General features: G+C 46.8%; 1 protein-coding gene across 12 annotated transcripts in view; it reads left to right on the top strand.

The window, feature by feature from the left end:
• HIC2 (HIC ZBTB transcriptional repressor 2) overlaps positions 1 to 21,399 on the top strand; it is a 151,104-nt gene that overhangs the window by 5,606 nt on the left and 124,099 nt on the right. The gene's annotated exons all lie outside the window — the stretch shown is intronic.

Genomic DNA, 21,399 nt, shown 5'->3' with positions numbered 1-21,399 from the left:
TTAAACTGGTGGAATTCGCTGTGGCGAGAGGCAGCGATGGCCACCAATTGGGACGGCTTTAAAAGGGGATTAGACAGATTCACAGAGGACCAAAGTTCTGTTCTGCTTTGTGCATCGGAATACTGTTCGCTGGGAATCTCAGGTGAGTGAGAGGGATGCCGCAGCCGGGTCCTGATTGCTGGCTTCCCATTGGTCACCTTGAGAAGAGGATGCTGTGCTAGGTGGGCTTCAGGCCTGGTCCACTTTTGTCCATGTGGGTTTGAAGACCCACTTTCGTTCCGTGAGCTGATACGTCTGCTATTCCACAATTTGTCCTATAACGCAGATATTTCATGTCATTGTACCACACTTACTGTGGTAAAGAAAGTCTTGAAATGGGCACCATTAATTATACCTCCATACTCCCTTCTCTTTCTCCCCCACTTTTTCTTCTCTCTTCTCTGTGCTTACAAACTTCCAAGAGGTTTCCAGAACCTATTCGGTCTTCCCTGCGAAAGACGCCCTTCATCGAACCTTATAACCAACGTGGCATCTTCAGGATGCTTTTTGATACGGGTGGCGCTGTGGGTTAAACCACAGAGCCAAGGACTTGCCAATCAGAAGGTCGGCGGTTCAAATCCCCATGACAGGGTGAGCTCCCATTGCTCGGTCCCTGCTCCTGCCAACTTAGCAGTTCGAAAGCACGTCAAAGTGCAAGTAGATAAATAGGTACCACTCCAGCGGGAAGGTAAACTGTGTTTCCGTGTGCTGCTCTGCTTCGCCAGAAGCGGCTTAGTCTTGTTGGCCACATGACCCGGAAGCTGTACGCCGGCTCCCTCGGCCAATAAAGCGAGATGAGCGCCGCAACCTCAGAGTCTGCCACGACTGGACCTAATGGTCAGGGGTCCCTTTACCTTTACCTTACAATGGGCATCTTGGCACATTAAAACTTGTGAGAATTAACCACGTATTCGATCACACACACACACCCCCCTGCAAGGAGACACGGCCGCCTCTTTCCTCACTGCTGGGCTCTGTTAGAAAGAGGAAGGAAAAGGAACACGAGCAAAGGCCAGCAAGACTCGGCTCTTTAAAAGTCCTTTCAATTTATTTTTACTTTAAAAAGCGAGAGAGAAATCCGCCCCCCCTCCACCACACGCCTTGGTAGCTGTACCTGCGGTGACAGGTGGAATAAGCATCCGTGCTGCTTTGCCTCCGTTTGGACAGAGGCCCATAGTTGGCTACAAACTGCAATCCAGGATTAATCCTCACCCAGTGTTTTCTTTCCATATATCAGATTTCTCATTTTGTTAATAAACAGCGCCCAGCCGTGCACTTGCAGTCAGCTGTTTGGAGAAGCAGAAGTCGCTCTGGGTGGAGGGGGGTTCCCCCCCTTTGCATTATTGAGATGACTGCTCTCAGGCCTGTCCTAGGCCTCATATTTTCTTGACCTGAGGAGGACTTGGATGATATTTGCATCGGGGAGGTCTTGAGCTAGGAACTCAACTTGTTGGGAGGGTTTGATTCAGGTGTTCTAGTTTGTTTTATTTGGGGGGAGGAAGGAAGAGGTTCTCACTGCACGAAGGGGCGACATTTAAAAGGATGCACCTCAAAGGTGGTCCTGGGAAAGAATTCTTGATGTCCTATCATTTGAGATAACAAACAAACAAGCACCAAACAGTTTGATTCTGATGCCCAGGTGGGGGAAATGTTCAGCTTTTCCTCCCTTGTCCTGCTGACGCTGTACTTGAGAACAGTCTCACCCACTTGGGAAGAATGAGAAATTGAGAGAAAAGACCAGAGAGGAAGTACCGAATGTTACGAATTTGCACCCCGTCTCCCTTCTTAACTGAATAGGTCTCTGCTTCCCCAAAACATGCATTTAGAAAAAGCATAGCATTTTATTTTATTTTAAGCACTTGTGAAGTATTCGGAGCACATTTTGTCCATGGTGATCTTAACAGGATGCTTTGTGAAGTGAGGCCAGTAGAACTGCTGTCTGTGTTTTTAGGCGGAGTGAATTAGACCACAAACTTAACACACCTGGTGTCACTATTGTCGCTATTTCCGGACACCACAGTTTCAGACGGGTATTGACATGCTGGAACGTGTGCAGAGGAGGGCAGCCAAGATGACTGAAGGTCTGGAAACCAAGCCTTATGAGGAACGGTTGAGGGAATTGGGTGTGTTTAGCCTGGGGGGGAAAAAAGAGAAAGACCAGGCAAGGGATACGATAGCCATCTTCACATATCTGAAGGACTGTCACATGGAAGACAAGAGCAAGCTTGTTTTCTCCTGCTCTGGATGGTAGGACCCGAACCAGTGGATTCAAATTGCGAGAGAGGGAATTCTGACTAAACGTTAGGAAGAACTTTCTGGCGGTAGGAGCTGTTCGGCAGTGGAACGGACTCCCTTGGAAGGTGGCAGAGGCTCCTTCATTGGAGCTTGTGAAACAGAGGTTGGGTAGCCATCCGAGACCGTCTTGCACATAGGCGCTAGGGGTGCGGGGCGCCGGGCCGAGAGTCCGGGGCCCGAGAGTTGAGTCCGGGGAAGAGCCCGCCCATCGGTCGGAGTGCCACAATGGGCTCTTTGCTGTGCTGCGAATTCAGGGTGACCGAGCCAGCGAGATGCTGAGGCAGCTGGCCGGCTCCGCCCTGCTGTGCCCCTGGGACTGGGCAACCTGGGACAGGCACCAGGTGATCTTTGTACCCTGGCACCGCATATGCTTAAGAGAGCCCTGTAGCTTGTATTGGATACAATCTAGAATATGACAGTTGGGTGAAACTTTGGAACATAGGTATGAAATTCACAGCATGTGTTGGACTTAGAGAAAATATGGAAAAAAATGATGTACCGATGGTACCTCACACCTGTGAAATTGGAAAAAAACGTATAAGACTGGAGACAAAACATGTTGGAAATGCAAAACTAAAGAGGGTAATTTCCACCACATGTGGTGGAGCTGTGAAGAAGTTAAAAAGTTTTGGGGACTCATATATGATGAATTAAAAAAAATATTGAAATACACCTTCCCCCCAAAACCTGAAGCTTTCCTCTTGGGAATGATTGGAGAGCAGATTAAGAAAGAAGACCAAACATTGTTTCAATACGCAACGGTAGCCGCCAGGATATTGTTAGCACAAAATTGGAAAACCTCTAATATCCCAACTGTTAAAGACTGGCAAATTAAATTATTCGAGTATATAGAATTAGCAAAGATAACACAAAAAATCAGACATCAAAAAGGTACAAAGTTTATTAACAATTGGAATAGATTTATAACATACATTGAAGCAAACTTAGGAAATACTAAAATCACAGTAGGCGTAACATAAATCCTGCGATGTATAGATGTTGTAAATTGAAACTGCAGAAAGAAAACTCTGTTACATAGTCCAAAACCGAGATGGAGGGAAGTCAATTAGTGTTACGTTATGAATTAGTGTTGGTTTGTTTTCTTTTTGTATGTGCTGTTTTGCTTTCTTTGTACATTTTTTTAATGTTTTTGTTTTGTTTCTGTTTGGTTAAAAGAACTCAATAAAAAGATATGGGGGGGGGGAGAGAGCCCTGTAGCTATCCGTCAGGGATTCTTTAGGTGTCATTCCTAGGGGATAAAGAGCCAGATAAAGAGCTCTCCCCATGTGTTTGGAACAATTCCTGAACTGTTGGCCATTCCGGGCGAATTTAATGGGAGCACTGACGTTGGATGGTAGCCAGGGTGTCACAGGGTCCCCTCACTCTTTGCAGGTAGAGATGCTGGGGGGTTGAAGCTTTGACCCTCCAAGGAGACTGTGGGTCCCCTCTCGCCTCCCCTGGTCTTAGCAACTGCCCACTCAAAACTTCCTTTCGGTGAGGGCTGCCCGAGACTTCCATTCCTCCTCCTTGCCCATGTGCCCCCCTCAGCCCGGCTCTCCTACATAAAGACACCAGCTCTGTGTCTCCTACATTCCTCTCTCTGTTTCACCTTGTGGCGGACGGGCGCTCTCCGCACTCCTCCGTTCTGCATTTCTGTTGGTGTTGCAATTCTCCCTTCGGGGAAAAAACACTCCCGGCCCTTGACCATCTGCCTGCATGCGTGTTTTCCTGCAAGAGCCCTACCCCAGCTGCTTGAGCCCTGCGCCCCCTTTTTGAGACCATTGTGGGAAGGGGGTAGGGAGAGAAAGAGAGAGAGCCTGTTATAGGATTAACTTTTATTAGCAAAAGAATGTCTCTGTGTGTGTTTGTGCTCCTGAGTTGCACCAGATAAGGCTGTAATTACTGCTTGCCCAATGGGGGGGGGCAAGGGCCAGCGGTGGGTGGGGCCATAGGCCAAAGGGGGTGGAGCAAACACAGGTTTGCCCTACCTTGGTGCAGTATACATCTAGCCCAGCAAGATATATAGGGAATCCTGCAAGCAGGCCCTGGGTGCAACAGCGTTCTCATCCCTTACGGTTCGCAGCTGCTGGGATTCAGCCGTGGCTTTAGGACAGGCACCCCCAAACTCGGCCCTCCAGCTGTTTTGGGACTACAATTCCCATCATCCCTGACTACTGGACCTGTTAGCTAGGGATGATGGGAGTTGTAGTCCCAAAACAGCTGGAGGGAGGGCCGAATTTGGGGGTGCCTGCTTTAGGTCATAGCTGTTGTGGCTAGCAACATTCCGTGAATTCGGCTAATCCTCTTTTGCAGTGTTAGAAACTCCCAGATCATAGAATTGTAGAGTTAGAAGGGACCCTAAGGATCATCCAGTCTAATCCCGCAATGGAACGTCTAGGCGCCATTTTTCTTTTTACAATGAAATTTATTTTTGTTGTTGTTCAGTTCATTTCTTTACCACTTTACATTTTAAAGAGGAAATCTCAAAGCAGTCTACGGCACATGAAATAATCCAGAATAAAACCCAAGCTTCAAGGAGAATATTTCAGATCCTTCTCTCAGTGACAGTTTGCTTTGCTCATTTACCTACTAAATTAATATAGCTGCCCCATAGCAGAAGAACTCTAGCAAGGCAGTTTGGTGTAGTGGTTAGTGTCAGACTCGGACCTGGGGAGCAGGTTTCAAATCTCCACTCGGTCATGAAGCTATCACTGTGTGATCCTGGAGTCAGTCATAGCCTCTTAGCCTACCTCACAGGGTCGTTGTAGGGGTTAACTGAGGGAGGGGTATGTGAACCATGTACTTCTTGGAGAAAAAGGTGAGATTTAAATGCAGTAAATAAGCTCTTGTGCTTACCTGCTTAAGAAAGCTGGAGGGGCCACTCGGATGGAGACGTTAGTTGCCAACCTGGCTTCCAGACATCTCCATGTGGTCATAATTGGACACACACCAATTTCAAAACACACCTGATACCTGATACACTGCTTTGAAGCTGTCCAAGTTGGTGGCCGTCGCCACTTCTCATGGAAGCAGCACATTGATCTCTGCACCGGTGCTACTGTTGGGCAGAATGAGATCCATGTCTCAGGTGCCAGGTTCTGTGTGTGTCATGTCGTCCTTCCTGCATTCCCCAAGCTTCCCTTTGGTGCAGAGGACGACGTTAATGCCTCCCTTTATTTATTTTAAATCACTTGTGTATACTGCTTTTTCAGCACCCTAATTAACTAGGCTAGTTACAAAAAATAATAATATAATAATAATTTATTATTTATACCCCGCCCATCTGGCTGGGTTTCCCCAGCCACTCTGGGCGGCTTCCAACAAAACACTAAAATACAATAATCTTAAACATTAAAAGCTTCCCTAAAGAGGGCTGCCTTCAGATGTCTTCTAAAAGTCTGGTAGTTGTTTTTCTCTTTGACATCTGGTGGGAGGGTGTTCCCCAGGGCGGGTGCCACTACTGAGAAGGCCCTCTGCCTGGTTCCCTGTAACTTGGCTTCTCGCAGGGAGGGAACCGCCAGAAGGCCCTTGGTGCTGGACCTCAGTGTCCAGGCAGAATGATGGAGGTGGAGATGCTCCTTCAGGTATACTGGACCGAGGCTGTTTAGGCCTTTAAAGGTCAGCACCAACACTTTGAATTGTGCTCAGAAAAAGAAAAGAGCAAGCCAATACAGCCATGTACCTATAGCTAAGTAAAACATATAAAAAGATGCCCAGAGGTCTATTTAAAAGCTGGTGGTAAGAAACCACAACCTGAGAATGCCTTAATAAAGCAATAACAACAATAACATTACAATTAATTACCTGCCTTTCGCTTCAAAGTCCCAGGGTGGGTTACAACAATTAAAGCACGATATTAAAATCAGTTTAAGAGCAACTTGGTTACAGAAATAAGGGGGGGGGGTCCTTAAAAAATGCACAACTCAAGTGTAATGAGGTGTGTCTGCAGCATTCAGTGACAGCTGTATGATGAAAGTTTCAGGTGCACCTCCGGTGGGGGGTTTCCATAATTTAGGGGCCACCACAGAGGAGGCCCTCTCCCAAGCCACTCCCCCCCCCCCCCGCTTCTGAGGGTGATGGAACAACCAAGATGGTACACACCACTGATGTCATTCCCTGAGAGAGTCTGTAAGGAAGGAGGCGGTCTTACAGGTATTTGGCACCTGAGTCGTTGGGGGGGCATTAAATATGAGCACCTTGAATTGGGCCTGAGAATGAATGCTTAGTAACCAGTGCAGTTGCTTCCAAACAAGGGTTATATGACACCTGAAGGGAACCCAAGTCAGTAATCTGCATTTTGAACCAGCTGAATTGCCTTCAAGGGCAGCCCCACGTAGAGGGCATTGCAGTAATCCAGCCTGGAGAAATGGAACGCGGTGCTATTTCAAGAGCAGAAAAACAGTGGTGCTAAAGTGCAGCTCCAAAAGGGAGAAATCATTCTGCATTTTTTAAAAAAACTTTGCTGTTGCTGAAAAGAAGATTCAATTGCTAGGTTTCAGTGGGGTGGGGTTACAGTCTTGCCGCCGGCTTCAGCCAGCAAAACACCTGGGGCAGGTTCTTGTAGGTCTGGATCTGCTGGTTGATTCCTGGCTGGTTTGCAGTAGATCCCACAAGCATTTCTGACTCCCTTTTGTTTAACAACAGCAGCAATTGAAGCCCCCACCTGCACAATGTTTAAATCGGAATCCTGTCGCTTTGTACAGCCGTGGCTTTCTCCCAACGAATCCTGGGAATTGTAGTTTGTTAAGGGGGCTGAGAGTTGTTAGGAAGCCCGTATTCCCCGCACAGAACTACAATTCCCAGAGTTGGCTTGGTCCCTGCTCCTGCCAACCTAGCTTTTTGAAAGCACGTCAAAGTGCAAGTAGATAAATAGGTACCACTCTGGCGGGAAGGTAAACGGTGTTTCTGTGTGCTGCTCTGGTTTGCCAGAAGTGGCTTAGTCCTGCTGGCCACATGACCCGGAAGCTGTACGCTGGCTCCCTCAGCCAATAAAGCGAGATGAGCGCCGCAACCCAGAGTTGTCCATGACTGGACCTAACGGTCAGGGGTCCCTTTACCTTTACCTTTATTGACCACTTGTGACCAAGTGAAGATTCCCAGGTGTGAGGATGGCACCTTGTGTCTCCCCCATCTGGAGGTGCATGCCTGGGGATCATTGGATCTGGGCTATTTTCACACACTAATACCACATCCTATATAATTCTATCAGTTATATTTAATCTGCACAATCGGATTCACCATATTTTTTCGTGTAGAAGACGCCCCCTATTTTCGGGGACTCCAAATTAAGAAAATACCCCTCAGTGCTACCCGTGTATAAGATGAGCCCCAATTTTAAACCATTTTTTGGGTTTAGAAACCTAGTCTTGTAAATATGGTAATTTCTGGAACCAAAATGCTACCCCCCCTATTCTGCCTGAGCAGGAGCAGTGAACAACATTACAGTTAAATTGTTGTAGCTTGTATTCCTCACTGCCCTGCTCACAGTTGTGAAGAATATTCTTACATTATGAATGGTCTGCGCCATTATTAAGAAAAAGAGTTAGGAATAGACCAAAATATATTTGGAGTTTCCTCAGATAAAGTCACTTTTCTTCTTTAAGCTCTCAAAGTTCTCAACTCATCTCAAGATTGTCATCTGAACTAGCCAGATGTTTAACTGAGAATCAATCTCAGACAGTCCATCATTCGAAAAATAAGACTTTGTAGTTGTCTTGCCCCAAAATGGCAACTAAACGCTCCGTTTTGGCGACCACAACCTTGCTTTGAGGAGCCATTTGGCGCCTAGGTTACATATCTGAGTTTCTAACACTGGAAATAGCTCAGTGGCAAACATCTTTGCGTTCTCTGTTGCTCTTTGTTGTACTGTTGAGCCTGTTGTTGTTGCCACTTCTGCGACTAAAGCATTAATTAGTGGTATATTAATGCCTGAGCAGGTTGCGTGTATAAGGGATGGGTTGGCGGGTTTTTTGTTTCGTTGTCTTTAACTCTGCCCTCTCCCTGTCTCCATCTCCTGAGATTTGGGGCAAAGCTGATGGCTATGCAAAACTTGTGGCTGTGTCGTTTATTGCTTTCATTTCCTCCGGTTCTAGCCTTGGGTTTCTTGTGATGTGACGGACTGAAAGACAGGTTGGACGTGCACCATACAGTGGTACCTCGGGTTACATACGCTTCAGGTTACATAAGCTTCTGGTTACAGATTCCGCTAACCCAGAAATACTGCTTCAGGATGAGAACAGAAATTGTGCTCTGGCGGCGCAGCGGCAGCAGGAGGCCCCATTAGCTAAAGTGGTGCTTCAGGTTAAGAACAATTTCAGGTTAAGTACGGACCTCCAGAACGAATTAAGTACTTAACCCGAGGTACCACTGTACTTAAAAAGCGCTTCAGAGCATCTCTCTCTACTCGCCCCCCCCCCGGCCGCCGTCAGTGAACATGCATTAAAGACAGGAATAGAGTTTGCAGATATGTTTTTGTGTTAGGCTTCTGATTTGATGGAAGGTACGTCCCACGATTCCTGTGGTTTTTGTGCTCTTAGCGCTCTTGTCTGAAGCTAGTCATTTTTTAATTTATTTTTATTTTCATGCAGACCTTTACAAATGGAAGAGGCTCTTTAAAAAATAATAATGCATTGATGCATTTGTCTTGTACACCCCATACATGTAAGGCACATGACTTCTCCCAAAGAATTCTGGGAGCTGTTGGCCGTTGCAGCTCTGGGAGGTGTATAAACTTAACTTCCCAGAGGCCTTTGAAGGAAGCCACTTTTAATTGCATGGCACGTACTCAACCTCACTGATCACTTAATAGGCATGGCTCGGTCTTGCCCAATTCTTCCTCCACTTCCCTGACTTTAGGGTAACCGCCGCTTCCTTCACCAGCCCTTATCATAGAATCATAGAGTTGGAAGAGACCACAAGGGCCATCGAGTTCAACCCCCTGCCAAGCAGGAAACACCATCAGAGCACTCCTGACATATGGTTGTCAAGCCTCTGCTTAAAGACCTCCAAAGAAGGAGACTCCACCACACTCCTTGGCAGAAAATTCCACTGTCGAACAGCTCTTACTGTCAGGAAGCTCTTCCTAATGTTTAGGTGGAATCTTCTTTCTTGTAGTTTGGATCCATTGCTCCGTGTCCGCTTCTCTGGAGACGCAGAAAACAACCTTTCTCCCTCCTCTATGTGACATCCTTTTATATATTTGAGCATGGCTATCATATCACCCCTTAACCTCCTCTTCTCCAGGCTAAACATGCCCAGCTCCCTTAGCCGTTCCTCATAAGGCATCGTTTCCAGGCCTTTGACCATTTTGGTTGCCCTCCTCTGGACACGTTCCAGTTTGTCAGTGTCCTTCTTGAACTGTGGTGCCCAGAACTGGACACAGTACTCCAGGTGAGGTCTGACCAGAGCAGAATACAGTGGCACTATGACTTCCCTTGATCTAGATGCTATACTCCTATTGATGCAGCCCAGAATTGCATTGGCTTTTTTAGCTGCCGCGTCACACTGTTGGCTCATGTCAAGTTTGTGGTCAACCAAGACTCCTAGATCCTTTTCACATGTACTGCTCTCAAGCCAGGTGTCACCCATCTTGTATTTGTGCCTCTCATTTTTTTTGCCCAAGTGCAATACTTTACATTTCACTGAACCATCACCTTCCACCACGTCCCATGAAAACGGCATGGAAATAATAATAATAATAATAATAATAGTTTTTTATTATTTATACCCCGCCCATCTGGCTGGGTTTCCCCAGCCACTTTGGGCGGCTCCCAACAGACTATTAAAAACATGATAAAACATCACACATTAAAAACTTCCCTAAACAGGACTGCTTTCAGGTGTCTTATAAAAGTCAGGTAGTTGTTTATTTCCTTGACATCTGATGGGAGGGCGTTCCACAGGGTGGGCGCCACTACCGAGAAGGCCCTCTGCCCAGTTCCTTGTAACCTCACTTCTCGCAGTTAGGGACAGGGCCGTCTTACCTATAGGTGCTAGGAGTGCAGGGCTTTCAGGAGCGTCAGGCTGATAGTCCGGGGCCTGAGAGTTGAGTCCGGGGAAGAGTTTGTCCATCGGTTGGAGCTCTGCATCGGGCTCTTCTGTGGGCGGCTCTGTGCCATGAGTTCAGGGGCGACTGAGCCAGCGAGACGCTGATGCGGTCTTCCATTTCCACCCTCCTGCGCGCCTGGGACTGGGCAACCTGGGGTGGGGCGCCGGGTGGATCTTTGCACCCCAGGGTCTCATATGCTTAAGATAGCCCTGGTGAGGGAACTGCCAGAAGGCCCTCAAGAGCTGGACCTCAGTGTCCGGGCTAAACGATGGAGGTGGAGACGCTCCTCCTCAATTTCCAGGGACAGTCTTTGTCCATTTCAGCAAAAGTTACCTCAAATTTCATCTAGCGTATTTCTTTCCCCCATCTCTTCCATAGAGCATGCACTCACGCCAACAAGGGTGCACAAGGTTGTATCGCAATTTAAAATTAAACAAAGCTGGTTGGCCATTGATGGACTTTCCAGTTTCACTGAGGACCAAAGAGGATGTAGTGATTATGAAAGGAACATGCCAGGGGTGGCTGGCGGGAAGCCAGCAGTAGGCAAAAATTACAAGGAGATTTGTCTTTGAATCTGCCGGAATAGAATTTTCCGTATGCGAAACTGACAGGTGTCTCTCATAGTGCATCTGCCTTCCATGCAGAAGGACCCCAGGTTCAATCTCCAGGAAATGTTCCCCCTCTGAAAATCTCTGAGAACGCCTGCCAGTCAGAGCAGACAGTACTGAGGTGGTTGGACCAGTGGCCTGAATGTATGAGGCAGATGGGGGGGAGGAAGGGCAAGTTGTTTGATGGGAGCAGGACCTGTGCGATCTCAGCCTAGGCTTGTGCCTCTCGTTTTATGCAATTGTAAGATCAGTGTAGGGGACACGGGTAGCGCTGTGGGTTAAACCACAGAGCCTAGGTCAGCGGTTTGAATCCCCGCGATGGGGTGAGCTCCTGTTGCTCGGTCCCTGCTCCTGCCAACCTAGCAGTTCGAAAGCACGCCAAAGTGCAAGTAGATAAATAGGTACCAGTCCGGCGGGAAGGTAAACGGCATTTCCGTGCGCTGCTCTGGTTCGCCAGAAGCGGCTTAGTCATGCTGGCCACATGACCCAGAAGCTGTAAGCCGGCTCCCTTGGCCAATATAGCGAGATGAGCGCCGCAACCCCACAGTCGGCCACGACTGGACCTAATGGTCAGGGGTCCCTTTACCTTTAAGATTAGTGTCTGTCTGTCTGTCTGTCTGTCTGTCTGTCTGTCTTGTCTGTCTGTCCCTGTATAAAACTGAGACACCAGCACAGAAGGGCCTTTACTGAGAGGTGAGGATCGCTCCGTAGAATCGTGGTTATCATGTCAGTTGTGTGCAAGTCAGAAAGGGTGGCATTGATATTTTGGAGCTTTGAAATGCGCTGGCATCAAATCTTCGTGTGCCTGGGAGTCTCCCGGTGTGTAAATGCAAACAGCCACAACTTAGTTCTAGCAAAAAAAGCAGACACAAATTCTCATCTGGGCTGCGCCACTTTGATGCCGAGGTGGCTGTAATTTGTATTTAAAATACAAAATGAAACACCACCCCCTCCCCCCTGTATGTAGGAAACTAGTATGTTAAATGACTGACCTTGTGGCCCAGTGCATCTCTCTGAAAATATTTGACATTTTGTATGGAGCACATTTTGTCAGACAGCACCCCCCCCCCCCAAAATCTCCCTGGAGCTGGAAGTGGTGCAGTCCAGAAACAGGCTTATCCCCTCATATGTGGTTTTGTGAATGAATTTTATTTGGGGAGAATGGGAAGGGCCATGACTTGATTGTAGAGCATCTGCTTTGCGTGTAAAAATATTTATTGTTATTATTTTATTGAATTTATACCTCTCCCTTCCTTCCCTAAGAGCCCAGAGTAGCAGAAGGTCCTAGGTTCAAACCCTGGCATTACCAGGTGGGGCCAGGAGATAAGCTTGTTTGAAATTTTGGTGGAATGCTGCCAGTCAGTGTAGGCAGTACTGAGTCATATGGGCCATCTCTGTATAAGACAGTTTCCTATGTTCCTATGAGTGCAAGGAAAGGCTGTTGACTGGACCGTTCTTCAGGGTGTCCGTTGTTAGGTTTACGGAACTGGAAAGCAGCACCAAGGAGGTTGGCTGCCATTTTGATAAACTGAGCCGTGCATTCTGGGATACCACCAGGGCCGGGGGGGGGGGCATCTCCAGAACGGTTCTGGGGAGAGATGTAATACGGGTTATTATAGACTTAAGGCAGATTTGCAAATTACGTATTGTAGAATAGATAATACCTCATTTGTTTCATCCTGGTGGGGGGACGGTGGGATGGGTATGTAACTGAAGCCTCGAGACAATGGAGTGCACCTCTGGGGGTGAAGTCAACCTGCTGCCTTCTTCAACCTTGAGTCCTCAAATGTGGGTGGACTACAATTGCCATCATCCACAGCCAACTTAGCCCCAGTGGTCAAGGATGATGGGAGTTGTAGTCTGTCCAAATCCGGATATCCAAGGTTGAAGAGAACAGCTCTAGACTGGGGGTTCCCCAACTGTGGTTGGTGGGTTGCCAGTGGTCCACAGATTTCATTCGGGTGGCCTGCAGCACATCGGTAAAAATGCAATTCAAAATCCCACAGGATCTAGCACAGCACCTTAACAATTGCACCTTACAACAAGCAGAAAAGTTTGCAGAGTCCTTCCTAAATGTTCAAGTGGTCCATGGTGGTGGTGGGGATGTTTGGGAACCACTGCTCTTCACATCATGCTTCTCCAAATTTTGTGGTGATGTTCTCAGCTGTTTAACCCCTCCTCTCACACATATTTTAGGATAACAATCTGTTTTGGAAACCCATCCTTTGAAAGACACCCAGGCATTTAAAGCCATGTTTTGCTGAAAGGGTATAAATCCTTTAAATAAAAACCAAATACAGTAGTACCTCGGGTTACATACGCTTCAGGTTACAGACTCTGCTAACCCAGAAATAGTGCTTCAGGTTAAGAACTTTGCTTCAGGATGAGAACAGAAATTGTGCTCTGGCGGCGAGGCAGCAGCAGGAGGCCCCATTAGCTAAAGTGGTGCCTCAGGTTAAGAACAGTTTCAGGTTAAGTACGGACCTCCGGAACGAATTAAGTACTTAACCCGAGGTACCACTGTAAATAGGAGTTTTTGTTCAGATTTTTAAAAAGGAGGATTGATGCGGCTATGAGATGAAACAGACTTGTGAATTGAACATTCCCTGGAAATAAGATTCCTCTGACTATTTTGCATTGTAATAACGACTTCCCATCGTTAAAACTCCATTGCCCTCCGGCTCGATCTTTTGGGAAAGAGGCTAATATAGGCTTCCCACTTTTCCTGGAAATGGCCGCCTCTGGCATCTGCCCCTTTTTTGAACCTTTGTGGGGTGTGTCCTATTTGTTCCTTGTTTATGTTCTCCCCCCAAACCTCCTCCCGGTTGGGTTATGTGGTCTGTTGCCAACATCCAATGTGACTCAACAGCTTCAGAAATTCTTGGAAAAAGGAACTTCCGTTTGCTCTAGGTCAAAATCGCATTGGCAGCAAATCGCGGCCTGCTATTTCCGCCAACTGGATCCAGGGAACTCTCAGGGGAAAACATCCCTCATGCCTGCCGCAAGCCCTTCTGACTTGTGGAGGTGCTCGGAAGTGCATGGATACGTTTGTCAAAGGGGATGAGGTTGTTCCCCTGAGGACTTAACCCTCCAGCTTCATTCTTGCATTTAAACCGGTTCTGTATGCGTCATCCTAAAGGAGCAAGATTGCAGCATGCAATTCGAGAGGCCAAGATGGTTCACTGGTAGTGGATCTTCTCCTGCACAAGCACTGTCGTCACTTACGCTCCGGCAATCTCCCGTCTGGATTACAGTGGTACCTCAGGTTAAGTACTTAATTCGTTCCGGAGGTCCGTACTTAACCTGAAACTGTTCTTTCTTTTTTAAAAAACGATATTTATTGAATTTTACATATTAAAACATATAAACACAAACAAACAATACAAACATACACAAACGCAATATTAAAAACATGTATAATTTCAAATCTTATTTCTTAAACCTAATTTCCTCGACCTCCTCACACCTCCCCCTTCTGTATTCTAATTCCATTTATCTAATCAGCAATTCCATTCCCTTATTTCCCATTATTTTTAATAATTCTGTTCTCTTTCCTTAATCCACGTCCCTGAAAAACCACACTTTTAAAACTCATGTCAATTCTAGCTTTCATTAATATTGTGATGTTTACTTAAGTAGTCTTTAAATTTTTTCCAATCTTCTTCCACTGTCTCTTTCTCCTGGTTTTGGATTCTGCCAGTCATCTCCGCCAGTCCCATGTAGTCAATCATCTTCATCTGCCATTCTTCCAGAGTGGGTAGATCTGGTGTCTTCCAATATTTTGCAATTAGAATCCTTGCTGCTGTTGTGGCATACATAAAAAAAGTTCTGTCCTTCTTTAACACCACATGGCTGACCATACCCAGGAGGAAGGCCTCTGGTTTCTTCAGGAAGGTATATTTAAGTACCTTTTTCATTTCATTATATATCATTTCCCAGAAAGCCTTGATCCTTGGACATGTCCACCAGAGGTGAAAGAATGTACCTTCATTTTCCTTGCATTAACCTGAAACTGTTCTTAACCTGAAGCACCACTTTAGCTAATGGGGCCTCCTGCTGCTGCCACGCTGCCGGAGCACGATTTCTGTTCTCCTCCTGGAGCAAAGTTCTTAACCTGAAGCACTATTTCTGGGTTAGCGGAGTCTGTAACCTGAAGCGTATGTAACCTGAGGTACCACTGTACTGCCATGTGTTCCACGAGGGTCTGCCCTTGAAGACTGTTCAGAAGCTTTAGCTAATGCAAAGTACACCTACCAGAGTTGGTTTTTCCCCTGTTATTCTTCATTTTGCTTAGGTCCCACCAGTGTTAGAAACTCGGATATATAAACTAGGGGCCAAATGGCTCCTAAAACCAAAGTTACAGTCATAGCCAGGTACAAAATGCTCTTGGCAAATTTTGAACGCTGTACAGTGGTACCTCAGGTTAAGAACTTCATTCGTTCTGGAGGTCCGTTCTTAATCTGAGTGTTCTTAACCTGAGGCTCCACTTTAGCTAATGGGGCCTCGCGCTGCCGCCGTGCAATTTCTGTTCTCATTCTGAAGCAAAGTTCTTAACCTGAGGTACTATTTCTGGGTTAGCGGAGTCTGTAACCTGAAACGTCTGTAACTCTGGGTACCACTGTACTAGATGGATCAATGCACTGGCTCTGTATGAGGCAGCTTCCTGCATTCCTATTTCCAAACTCAGATGTTCTTGGTTCCCCTGGCACATTGTGGACTAAAAAATCCAATTTTTCCAGGATGGAGACTACGTCCACCTACCTCTCTTGAGTTCCAAGGCATACATTCCAGCCAGGCAAAAAGACTCAAGGAAGGTGCAATGCAGGGCCGATGAGGATGGGAAAATTTCCATGGGCCAGATAAAGAGGTTGGGTGGCTGCATTTGTGGTACATCACTTCTTCCTCTCCACCCTGTTCCAAATACTTGGGTTTTCTTGCAGACCATGCTTAGACTCCCTTCTGCACAGGCACTGTTGTGGAGATGACAGCTGTTTGTAGAAGCCACCCACTGAGGTTCGTGACTGAAGGAGTTTAAAACTAAGCTTCTTGTACGACGGCTCTCACAGGCCAGTGGTGGACCCTTGAAACTCTCCATGTAATTATCTGATCTTCTAAAAATGGCCAGCAGCCATTGTAATAACATCCTTCTCCATGAGTTTGCACAGGTTAAATTATCCCTTGTGTAAAGAATTGATTCTTTTAGCAAAACCCACTGCAAGGTCCATGCCTTTCCGTCCCTTTGCTTGATCTCATGTGGAAAATCTCCTTTAGGGGTCTGGTTTTTGTTTGTCTTTTTCCGTGTTATGAGTTCTTGGTCTTTAAATTCCAAGATGTTTTTCATGGGTGTGCGTTAAGCTCGAAGTCTCCCTGTCACGTGGCGTTTGTTGTTTTAAAGGCAGTGTTTCTTCAATCTCGGCTCCCCAGATGTGGATGGACTACAATCCCCACTATCCACAGCCATCTTAGCCCCAGTGGTTGAGGATGATGGGAGCTGTAGTCCGTCCACATCTGGGGACTCAAGGTTGAAGAAGACTGCTTCAAGGTTGCAGAGCTAAAACAGAGAGAGAATGAGAACGACATTTTGGTGTGAAAGGGTTTGCAACGGATTGAGTGAAAGGAGGTGGTTTGGTGTAGAAGATTTGAAACATGTAGAATGCGGCGCTTGTTCATGACCCGTAAGCAGATTTGACAAGAGCTCGGTAGGTTTTTCGTGCAGTTGGTTACCACGTACTATTTGGGCTGGTCCTGAAGACCCAAAGTTAATTGCTGATAGCGCCCTTCTGTGTACAGTGGTACCTCGGGTTACATACGCTTCAGGTTACAGACTCCGCTAACCCAGAAATAGTGCTTCAGGTTAAGAACTTTGCTTCAGGATGAGAACAGAAATTGTGCTCCGGTGGCACGGCAGCAGCAGGAGGCCCCACTAGCTAAAGTGGTGCTTCAGGTTAAGAACAGTTTCAGGTTAAGTACGGACCTCCGCAACGAATTAAGTACTTAACCCGAGGTACCACTGTAGTCAAATTATACTGTCAACTCTTCGGACTAAAATTATATTAAATAATACGTAGAATACTTTTAAGCACTTGGGAGAAGTGTGATAATAAATGCTGGGTTTATTATTATTTTTTTACTAAATAAATGACTAAGCCAGGGCTGAGTCTCGAGGGGCAGATAGATGTTTGGACGGCCACCTTTAACCTGGTCCAAAGGAAGTCCCTCTGTGGAGACTCATGTTCAGACGCGGGTGCCATGTTTGCAACCTCAGTTATATTGGCTAGGTAGGTTCCGTTGAGAACGTAAGCACCACTGGAAGTCTTAGGAAGCTGTCGAAATAAAACATCAATGTGCTTTGTAAACACCTGCAGGCAGTTGTCCATCCTGTCATCCCTGTTTTACGTGTGCAGAGATGGAAACATTGGCCCATGGAAGTTAATGACATGGCTTCCGGAGGCCGTGTGACCGATCAGTTAATGCAACCGGGGAGAGGAATGGCTCCTTTTGCTCAACCTGCTGCATGCACAATTGTGGCTGAATACTGGACCCCACCATAGGTTGTGCATGAGGAAAGAGGCTGAGAGAAGGCAGGCAAAAACTCCTTCTGAGATCTGCTCCCTTGCAAGGCCTCATTCTTTTGGTTTGCATCCAAAGCAACGCTCCCAAAAGTGTTTCATGCTTCCTCTCTGGGAGCTTGTTGAGCCAGTCCTGGTACTATTTCAGAGTAATCAACATGGTGCCTGCCAGATATCGTTTGGGCAGTAAATTCCAGAATCTGTGACCCCTGGCCATGCTTGCTAGAGCCATAGCTGTCAGCTTACATATTTGAAAATAAGGGATTTCCTTTCGTCCGCCATGTGCCCCCGCTCCAGACAGACCTTTTCCCCGGCAAGGGTGAGTGGGCCGTCGATGACGTATCCATCCGATTCCAAGAACAGGTATGTTCAACTTCTGAGCCCCTCCGAGCCAAAGGCAGAAAGCCCAGCCAGCAGCCAAACAAAGCCTCAAACTGTGGTTCCCACAGCGCAGCAACCCGGCAAAGGGGATGTAGCAAGGAAAACCACTGTCACCTCTCTGCTGGGAAGCGCTGAGCAAAGGCGAGTCCCCAGGCAACGTGGCCGATTTGATCGGCACAAGGCAGGCAAGCTCTACCCCACAGTGGTTCTTAGACTCCTTATTGGGTGAGCAACACAGCCAAGCAACACAGTTGGAGCCTCCCTCCTCCCTGGCCAGCAGGGAGGGAGGGAGGGAGAGGAGCTGCTTCCTTTGAAACCCAGGAAATTTATGGGATATCATCAATCCGGAACAGCAGGTGGACACGGCGCTGGGATAAGGGAGTTTCCTACCAAATAAGGGATGGTTGACAGCTATGGCTAGAGCTGATGTGAGCAACATTTAGAGGGCACTGTTTTGGCTTATATATTCAGGCTGCTGCTTGCTGATTTGGGGTTGTATCCAACTAAATATTATTTGAAGTACACCCATTGAAATTGACAGACCTCAGTTGGTCTTGTCCATTGATTTCAGTGGGGTGTATGGGTGGAGCAGTTCCCTTGGTGGGGGTCCCGTGGTGCTCATTCTGGGGTAGTTTGCCCACCTTTCGTCCCCACCCTGCACTCACATCTCACCTGTGGCTTCTACAAGCTGTAAATGTGACCCCACCCCGGGAATGACTTTGACTGGCAGGCTCAACCAGGTGAGGGTAGCTGATGGTGGATTGAGTGGAACAGACCAATAGTAAGTTCAATGGTCAAGAAGGTGGTTTCTGCATGTGCTGAAGAGGGAAGTGAGGGGCAGATGGACCTCATAATCTTGGGAAGGCAGTCCATCAAGGAGAAGGAAAACTCTGATCCTAAACCTCAGCAGTGTTAGAAACTCAGATATATCATCTACTCGCCAAATGGTACCTTAAACCTGGGCTGCCATAATGGAATGTTTAGTCGCCATTCCCCGCCCCCCTGGAAATTCTTCTTCATTCCATTTCTGTACCAATTTGTATTTTAAAAAACAAATCTCAAAGCAGTTTGTTGTTGTTTAGTCGCTTAGTCATGTCCGACTCTTCGTGACCCCCTGGACCAGAGCACGCCAGCCACTCCTATCTTCCACTGCCTCCCGCAGTTTGGTCAAACTCATGCTGGTAGCTTCAAGAACACTATCCAGCCATCTCGTCCTCTGTCGTCCCCTTCTCCTTGTGCCCTCCATCTTTCCCAATATCAGGGTCTTTTCCAGGGAGTCTTCTCTTCTCATGAGGGGGCCAAAGTATTGGAGCCTCAGCTTCAGGATCTGTCCTTCCAGTGAGCACTCAGGGCTGATTTCCTTCAGAATGAATAGGTTTGATCTACTTGCAGTCCATGGGACTCTCAAGAGTCTCCTCCAGCACCAGAATTCAAAATCATAAATTCTTCGGCGATCAGCCTTCTTTATGGTCCAGCTCTCACTTCCATACATCACTACTGGGAAAACCATAGCTTTAAGCAAGGTGATGTCTCTGCTTTTTAAGATGCTGTCTAGGTTTGTCATCGCTTTTCTCCCAAGAAGCAGGCGTCTTTTAATTTCGTGACTGCTGTCACCATCTGAAGTGATCGTGGAGCCCAAGAAAGTAAAATCTCTCACTGCCTCCCCTTCTATTTGCCAGGAGTTGATGGGACCAGTGGCCATGATCTTAGTTTTTTTTATGTTGGGCTTCAGACTATATTTTGTGCTCTCCTCTTCCACCCGCATTAAGAGGTTCTTTAATTCCTCCTCACTTTCTGCCATCAAAGTTGCGTCATTTGCATATTTGAGGCTGTTGATATTTCTTCCGGCAATCTTAATTCCGGTTTGGGATTCATCCAGTCCAGCCTTTCGCTATTCATGTTCTTATGCTAATGCTTCTGGCCATTGCTACATCAGGCACACCACACATCTGTCCTTCCAGTGAGCACTCAGGGCAGAATGGATAGGTTTGATCTTCTTGCAGTCCATGGGACTCTCAAGAGTCTCCTCCAGCACCATCATTCAAATGCATCAATTCTTCGGCGATCAGCCTTCTTCATGGTCCAGCTCTCACTTCCATATATCACTACTGGGAAAACCAGCAGTGTTTACAACAAAAAGCAGTTTACAACACATTTAAACATCTAATGGTACCTTGGTTTATGATTCGTTCTGGAGGTCTGTTCTTAACCTGAAGCACCACTTTAGCTAATGGGGCCTCCTGCTGCTGTGCTGCCCCGCCGCCGCACGATTTCTGTTCTCATCCTGAAGCAAAGTTCTTAACCTGAGGTAATATTTCTGAGTTAGCAGAGTCTGTAACCTGAAGCTTATGTAACCTGAGGTACCACTGTAATCTGTTTTGCATTGCTTTCTATTGGTTTTGGAACGCTTTGGTTTTGGAACGGACTTCCAGAACAGATTAAGTTTGAGTACCACGGTACCACTGTAATAGGTATTTCAGCATAATAAAACACCCAATTGATTGTCAGCTAAGGAGAGCATCCGTAGTTTACCTGTGTCCCACCAGATGTTCCTGGACTACAGATAGCATCATTCCCAATCATTGGCCATGCTGGTTGGGGCTGATGGGATTTGAAGTCCACAACCATCTGGAGGGCAAAAGGTTAGCCTCCCTGATATAGACACAGGAGGAAGACAATGGTTTATGTATTTTTGAAGCACCATCATACAAAAGCAGCCTGCTTTCCTCCTGTGTCCTACAAACTATTAAGAAGTGGCATGGGCTTCTTCTTTGGTGATCACTCGTAGTTGAGTAAGATTGTCTTCCATGAACACGGTTTTAGCAGTGAGTCCATAAGTGACTGTGGAGGCCAATTCTGGACCCACACGTCCTTCCACATTGGGGACATTGGTTTCCAGGCTGGAGTTGATCACGGTGTGTCTTCCTCTTAGCATGTTTCTCCCTTTTGTCCTGAGTTCGAGCGTCTCCAAAGTCCACAACGCTTTTGGTAAAGGTTGTTCTCCAATTGGAGTGCTCGCAGGCCAGTGTTTCCCAGATGTCGGTGTTTATACTATATTTTCAAAGATTTGCCTTGAGAGAGTCTTTAGACCTCTTTTGTTGACCACCAGCATTACGCTTTCCATTGTCAAGTTTGGAATAGAGTAGTTGCTTTGGAAGATGATAATCAGGCATCCGAACAACATGACCAGTCCAACGAGGTTGATGTTGAAGAATCATTGCTTCGACACTGGTGATCTTTGCTTCTTCCAGTACACTGGCATTAGTTCGCCTGCCTTCCCAAGTGATGTGTAAATTTTTTTGGGAGACACCGTTCATGGAATCTTTCGAAGAGTTGGAGATGGCATTTATAAGTGGTCCAAGTTTATAAGTGGCATGGGCACCACACGAGTTTCATGAGCTGGTGCTCTGCAGCAGTGAAGACTGTGGAAATCAGATACTCACCTTGCCCAATCATCGTC

This window comes from Podarcis gaigeae (genome assembly GCF_964106915.1).
Source record: "Podarcis gaigeae genome assembly, chromosome: 16".
Classification (NCBI taxonomy): Eukaryota; Metazoa; Chordata; class Lepidosauria; order Squamata; family Lacertidae; genus Podarcis; species Podarcis gaigeae.
Note: the sequence above shows the minus strand (reverse complement) of the source record. Positions and strands in the feature narration are given on the sequence as shown.